Here is a 7397-nt window from a genome sequence, read left to right as displayed (position 1 = left end):
CTGCTATGTTTCATCATATACATAATAATTTGTAGTGACTGGTGTGAAATGAGAGAGAATTAACCTAGAATGAATGGGTTTCACATCGCTCTCGTATGCAGCATCAGGCGTGACGTCTGTGTGCTTCCTGCTGCCCTCTGTAACTCGCCTCTGCATCTCGCCCGCGGATCACCGGGTCACGTCACAAGCAGAGCCGCAAGAAGACATTTCTCTTCGAGGCAGAGGCTGGGTCTTCCAAGCGCACTTCTCTTCTTTCTTCATTGAGATCCTCTTCTTCTGGAAGCTGGTTTCACATGGTGGCTTAGATTTTTCCATCTTTGTATCTAGCACCATTTGAAATCAGTGTTTTAGGAGTAAGAATTGCAGCACAGCCAAGGGCGGACTGCAGAGGAACTGCTTCTCATGGGACTGGCTCCTCTCCTGCTCCAGACCTTGAGCCTCTTTGAAAATGCAAGGGAAGAACTTGAAAAGCAAAATACGCTCTGCAGTGTGTTGGGTTTTGGGAAAGGTCACAGTGGGAGAGGGGGCTGTGTTTAAAATAAACACTGGCTCGAGCAGGGTGAGAGGTTGTGCTGTTCTTTCTATTGGCTGCTAGCATCCGTCACCAGCATTAACATATTGGTAGGGCCTTTGAGCACAGTTGTTGTATATTCCTTTGGGTAATGCTGTAGGGGGGATTGGTTATGACAGGGACAAGGGGAGGGCTGTGTTACCTGCAGGACTGCCTGAACCCCATCAACACTGTCCACCTGCTGCCCGAGGATGCCCTGGAACATGCAGCTGCGATTGCAGCTGAAATCGGACTCGTTGCCTGCACTGCGGAGGTGTGCAGACACCCAGGAGCACCGTTGACCCATCTCTTACACAGGCTGACCGATTTCTCCTGGTGTTCAGAGTCTGTTTTTGTCTAGCACCATTTGAAATCGGTTATGATGTAGGGGGAAAAGCAGCAGCCTCGAAGCCTCGTGCCAAGTCTGGTCAGCAGCCGCCTGTGGTTTCCTGGAAGATGATGAGTACGGAGTGGGAAAAGAAGATCACACTTTTCCCTAGTAACTTCTTTAACTTCATTTATGATACATTATTGCTGAGGTAAGAGATAATTTAATGGATTTTTAAAAACAAATCACTGTAATTTATCTGATGTCCTCAATTGCATTTTGCCGAAATGGAATACCGCTGTAAATCCTATAAATTGGTTGCTGTCGAATTATTATTATTTTTTCTGTTACAAAGAGTCTGTTCATGCATCCTGACCTTAATAAATATTGTACGGCATTCAATTTATCATGTCTGTGTTTTTCATCTGTTATTTTCAATTCATTATTCTGAGAAGTGGGTCCTGAGAAATTCATTCGCTCTGCAGAGACTACTTGCTTCATGAAGAGTTTGAAGGTTACCGCAGACATTAAACATGAAGCCTATTAAGGCAAGAGTAGAATTCTATGAGCCTAGAAGCGAACTGAGAGGAAAGATTAGGGAAGAGAAGAAATATGGGAGATCTAGGCTGGGAGTTTTACTTACTGAAGAGGAAACCCGTCCTAGTTCCGAATGGGCTGTCCACATGGCCCCTCTACCAGTCTCAGTGTTCCCGTGAGAAACTTGCTCAGCTGGATGTATTATCACATGGTTTTCGAAAGGGAGCCGGACTGATCTCTGAGACAAAAGATGAAGGAGTTCTGCTACTGGCTGTCGGTTTGTACCAACACTTGAACACAGGGTGAAGCTGTTTAGAACGCTATGCAGAGGCGAGCCAGATTTGACTCCACAGGGGATCAAGCTTGAAGGATCTTCAGGAAGGCAGGCTGTGGCCCCAGGATCAGGCTTTTTCCCCCGAGAGGAACATGGCCCACCCTGAACTGCCTGTAGCACAGCTGTGAGGCCATGCTATCCCCCTAGGTAGAAAATGCCTTGTTAGGTATGAGTCCTGCTTATCTAAGTTGTACCAGGTTTTGGGCCATCCGTTTAAGAGTGTGTGGAGAGGTGAGAACTGAGGTACACTCAAGTCTCAAGCAAAGTGAAGAGGCAAATAGTTACCATCTGTGGGACTAAATGCTGGTAGGTCCTTAATATGAATGAGGCAAGTCAACTCTTGACCAGTTGAGGTGAAACAAATGATTGACCCTGGTAATTTTGGTGTAATGTGTTGGCCCAAGGCCTTCATTTTCAGAATGTGATAAGTAATTTCGGAAAAGATCTAGCAGACTAGTGTATCCATACTTCTGGGGAGCTTAAGGATTTTCCTTGAACATGATGTTAGCTTGTGGGTTTATTCTAGTGTGACAGTACTCCAGCCTGGCTTCCTAGTCTGTTCACCTACAGAAATTTTATTAATTGCCATATATTAATTGTATGTGTGTGTGAGGCAATGTGATTATATTCCTTTTAGTTTTTTGCCATAGGGTGTGTGCCAGAGAAAGAGGACAGAGAGAGAGAGAGTGAGACATCACACACCACATCCCCCCAGGGGGGAGGGGGGATGTCCATGTCACAATCCCCTTTCCATTCTCTTGAGATTTGGAGCATGCATGCACACACACCGAGTGATTTTTAAGCAGCCAGGTCTGGGACTTGAACCACAGAGTTGGCCATGTGGGATCCAGCACCTTAACCACCAAGCCACCTGCTGGCCTAGCAACATGATTTGTACTGATCAAATAAAGCTAACTGGCATATCACCACCTCAAAATGTCATTCCTTTATGTAGGGAACATTCAGAATCCTTTTGGCTAATTGAAATATTTGATAGACTAGTTATCCCACTATACTACCTAATGAGAGTTTGATCCAAAGGACCCTTTGAGTTAATGATCCTTGGCCCTCAGGCCTACAGGCTCTGGTGCCGCTGGTCTAGGAATGGAGTCTAGATGTCACTTTTGTTTCAGTTTCCCCAGGATTTTTCATGTGCAGCTAGGATTGAGAACTACTTGTTGGTGGTCTTGCTTTAATAGCAAAGTGTGGTCTGAGAACCCCAGCATCAGTATTAGGTTCTTGTAGGTGCTTCTGTAACAAATGATCACAAACTGTGTGTCTTAAACCACACACTTGTATTATTATTATTATTTTTTTTTATGAGAGATTTTTGCGTGCACTTGCTGGAGAGACAGAAAGCGAGAAATCACCTTCCAGGAGGGATGGCCATGCTGCAGTCCCTTCTCCTCTTGGGACTTTGGACACACATGCACAGGCACCTGGCGTGTTTTTTAAGTTGCAGGGTCTGGGGCATGAACAGTGGTTGACCATGTGGGAGTCCAGCAATGCAATTATTGTATCATCTGCTGGTCCCCACACTTGTATTCATTTTTTTTTTAAGAATTTAAAAATTTTATTTATTCCTTCATTTATTTTAATTTGACCAGAGACAGAAAGGGAAAGTGAGAAAGCAAGCCACCAGGTCCAGGACTCAAACCATGGTTGACCATGTGGCAGTGTCCAGTGCCTTAACCACCATGCCACCTGCTGATTCCCCACACTTGGATTCTTATAGTTCTTGAGGCTAGAAGTCCAAAACCAGTTTTACTGAATGGAAATCAAGGTATTGACAAGGCCATGCTAACTTTGAAAGTACCATGCAAGGATAGGTTTTCGTGTCTTTTTCAGCACGTAGAGTTTTGTTTGTTTGTTTTTCTCCTGTTTTCAAACCCAGCAGTGAAGCATTTTGTTCAGTGGTCACATCTTTAGTAGTCAACCCGCCCCCCTCCACTTTTTTGAGAGAGATTTTTGCTATAGGGCGCACATTCTCCTCAGAGAGAGAGAGAGAGAGACAAAAAGCAAGAAATCACCCCTCGGGGGATGGTCACACCACAATCTCCTCTCCTCTCAGGACTTTGGGCACACACGCATGCACATGCACCTGGCATGAGTTTTAAGATGCCAGGCTCAGGACTCGAACCGCAGTTGAGTACCTAGGAGTCCAGCGATATAACCATTACCCATCTGCTGGTCCCTTGCCTCCCCGTTTAAGGGCCCTTGTGATTGCATTTATGGCCCTGCCCAGATGATTCAGGATAATTTTCCCATTCCAAGATCCTTAATCTCATATGCAAAGGCCTTCCCCCCCCCTCTTTATATAAAGTAACATTTTCAGGTTTCAGCTATTAGGACTAGGTCATCTTTGGAGGCCACTCTACAGCCTCCACAGAGTTCCCATATGGGAAGACATTAAAAATAGACCGTCAGGCCCCACCTGAGACCTACTGATTCAGAATTTGCTTTCTGACAAGATCATGTGATCCACCTGCGCACTGACACTTGCTCAGCCTGGTACTGTGGGAGCCCACCTAAGGAATTCTTCAATAATTGGGGCCCACCTCAAATACAGATCTAAGGAATATTTGTCCTAAAGGCCTTTGCAAGTGGAGGTGGATAATCAGTTGACTTATAATTTTTCCAAATGGTCTCTGTAAGTGCTTCTCTAAGTCCCCTGATTCTGAATAAAGCCACAAGCCTTAATTAGGATGTGCAGTCTCATTTGTTTCCAGTATTTTGCAGGAGGTTCGCCACTACAGCAGAATGGTTCAATGTTTTAAATGAAGCTACATAAGGGAGGTTACTTTGTAAACCTCTGTGGCTTCTCCTAACATTGATTTCACAGTCTGTACAGGCTTGCTTCCTGTCAAGTCAGGAATCAGGATGGGTAGCCCCCTCAACGTTACCTAGACTTGTGGCAGCCTGTTCACCTTCTGCGATATGTAAGCAGAAGGTAAGGGAAAAGCATGTGATATTGATCACAGATACCCATTATCATACATCCTCCATATTTAAGTGTTAAGGGACAGAGTTCAATTATTTTGAAAATGGTAATTTCACAGATGTGTGAAATACCAGATCCAAAATGAAATTAAAAATGGCTTCTGGTAATCACAAAGACTGAGTCCTCTGAATAATGACGAAGTGTGAATGGGTAAGGGATTTAAGGAAGAGATTGCTGAATGCCGTAATTATCCACTGGGGGGCAGCAGTGCTGTAAATTACCAAGGCTTCCCGTCGATACTAGTGTACCCTTTTCTGGAATGAGCCTAGGAATTCTGATGTAGTTTAGGAAAAATGATATATAGTCACTCAGATGTACAGTTACTCAATTTTGTATTGTTTCTGGAAGTCAGTAAACTGTTAAATCCCATTCTTGAGTAACAATATACAAATTGTAAAAGTAGCTAAAAAGCTCATTGGTTAAAATGTCACTTGCTTTCTCACTTTCCCTTTCTATCTTTCTCTATCTCTCTGGTCAAATTAAAATAAAGTTAAATAGAAGGATAATTCTTAAAAAAATATTTAAAAAATGTTAGCTGTCAGGTTTAGAGTTTAGAATAGCTGAGTTTAGAATACCGTAGGGTTGCTTTTTCCCCTGAAGCCCTTAAGTCTCATGTTGCAAATTCTAATTCCTTCCAATTCCAGGGCTCTTCAGTAATTCTTGCAGAAGACTTATTGTTACCTTAAACGTTCTGTATTTTATCCATTTAAAAAACTACACTGCAGTCTGAAGGTCGAATCTTTCTAAAATGCTGTCTTTATTCATAGTACAATTTTTATCTAGTGTTGATATTAAACAAAGATTCGTTCTGTATTATTTAGCCATAGACAGCCTTGTTAAATAAGACAGGCACCAAGACTTTAATTTAAGCCTTCACATTTTTCTTATTTCTTTTAATAGGTGGAATAAAACCACGAGTTTCTTTTGTAAGTATTGTATAAGTCTTTACTTTCATGCTTATAAGTTTACATCGAGAAATTGACTATGGGGTTTCAGAACCACTAATGTAGGTCTTTTCAAACTTAGCTACACATTACAATCACTTGAGATACTTTAAAAAAAAAAAAATCCCTATGCTCAGGCCGCATCCCAGAGCTATCACCGGAGAACTCTCTGGGAGTGGGGCCCAGGTGTCAATAAATCTTCCCAGGTGATTCCAACAGGCAGCCAGGGATAAGAACAATGAAGCCTGATCTGATGGGTCTTACGGTCTGATTTAATTCAAATTTGCAGTGAGATCAAGAATGCTGTTTGCATAAACAAAACCAAATGCCATGAGTTACTTAAAGTCAATTTTTAAGTATCTTGGGTCCTTATTTAGCTCTCTATAGAAAGCGATGTGGAAGCTTATCTTCTATGAGATGCGTGTGTGTATATGGCTACTTAAATGTGGCTAAACGCAGTTAGGTGATACAGGCAATGAGAGCTGGGCGGAAGTCAGGCAGAGCTTCGTGGAATAGATAATACTTGAACTGGGCCTCAGAAGCTGGACAGGACACCAGGCATTTCACATAGTGAACCAGACATATAGCAGAAAGCACCGGGAAATGACCTGGCTTGACCGAGAGTAGGTTATAGGAAGGAAAACTTGGAAAGAAACATTGGGATCTAATGATAGGTGGTCTTCAAGTATCATGCTAAGACATTTGGACTTCACTATCCTGCAGGTCATGTAGTGTCACCAAAAACCTCTGAGCAGAAGAGATTCTTGATGGGTTGGGAGCAGAGAAGCCTGGAGATGCTTAAGAGTTTTGATGTGAGGGTCAGGAGCAATGACCGTGGGAGTGGAATGACTCGAGAAAGGGCCCATTAGAAACAGACTGAGTTGAGAGAAAACGCACCAGAAATAACCACATCTTCACAAGTGATGTTTCTTGGTGTGTACCATTTTATTTTTGACCAGACTTGAAAACCAGATGTTCAAAACAGAATGAAGCCATTTTATACACAGAATTTTTCTTTTTACTGCAAATACATTTTTGCTGTTTAAAATTTTTCATTCAAATATTTTTCTTTCTTTGCCATTTAAGCATAGAGAGAAAACTGGCTTTCCCATGTTAATATATTTAAGTAATTGACAAGCTGTTTTATAAAATATGTATTTACACACACCTATAAGCCTCACATATAAATATTAAGTGAAAAAAATGAATAATATATTGAACAGCTTTGCAGACACCAAGATTGACAGCAGGGGTAGAGCTGCAGTACTTGGGTGCTCCACCCCAATATCATTCAATGCTACCAACAACACTAAGATCCTGAATTTTGTGTTAGTGATCACATGGAATTTTATTTCTTTCATTATATATGTTCCTAAATAAAGTGTAAAATTGAATAATCAAAACATACAAAAAATTTAAAGCAGAAACTACTATAAAAGTCAAGTATAAAAGTATTTGAAAATATTTCTATTAAGTTAAAAAAAAAAGGCACAGCCATCCCTTTTAATCAATTGTACATTCATGAAAAGTATATGGAAATGGTTATAAACTTCAACTCTGTAGCTAATTCAGAATTCCTGCTTATTCCGCTCAAACTGTATCTTCCTCATGTATCTCACTGGAGATTGACGGAGAGAAGGATGTTACAGTGCACTGAATTCACCTCGCATGCTTTCTATAGCAAGTCAGTATTTTATTCTGAT

General features: G+C 41.8%; 2 non-coding genes across 2 annotated transcripts; both read left to right on the top strand.

Annotated features, from left to right (window-relative positions):
- Positions 1-283: 283 nt before the first annotated feature.
- Positions 284-347, top strand: MIR29B-1 (microRNA mir-29b-1). The gene has a single exon (NR_129383.1). It is a non-coding gene; the product is annotated as a microRNA mir-29b-1 (primary transcript).
- Positions 348-872: 525 nt separating this feature from the next.
- Positions 873-929, top strand: MIR29C (microRNA mir-29c). Its single transcript, NR_129433.1, has one exon. It is a non-coding gene; the product is annotated as a microRNA mir-29c (primary transcript).
- The last annotated feature ends 6468 nt before the right edge of the window (positions 930-7397 follow it).

The sequence above is a fragment of the Tupaia chinensis genome, unplaced genomic scaffold, assembly GCF_000334495.1.
Source record: "Tupaia chinensis unplaced genomic scaffold, TupChi_1.0 Scaffold000627_1, whole genome shotgun sequence".
In the NCBI taxonomy this organism is placed as follows: domain Eukaryota; kingdom Metazoa; phylum Chordata; class Mammalia; order Scandentia; family Tupaiidae; genus Tupaia; species Tupaia belangeri.
Note: the sequence above shows the minus strand (reverse complement) of the source record. Positions and strands in the feature narration are given on the sequence as shown.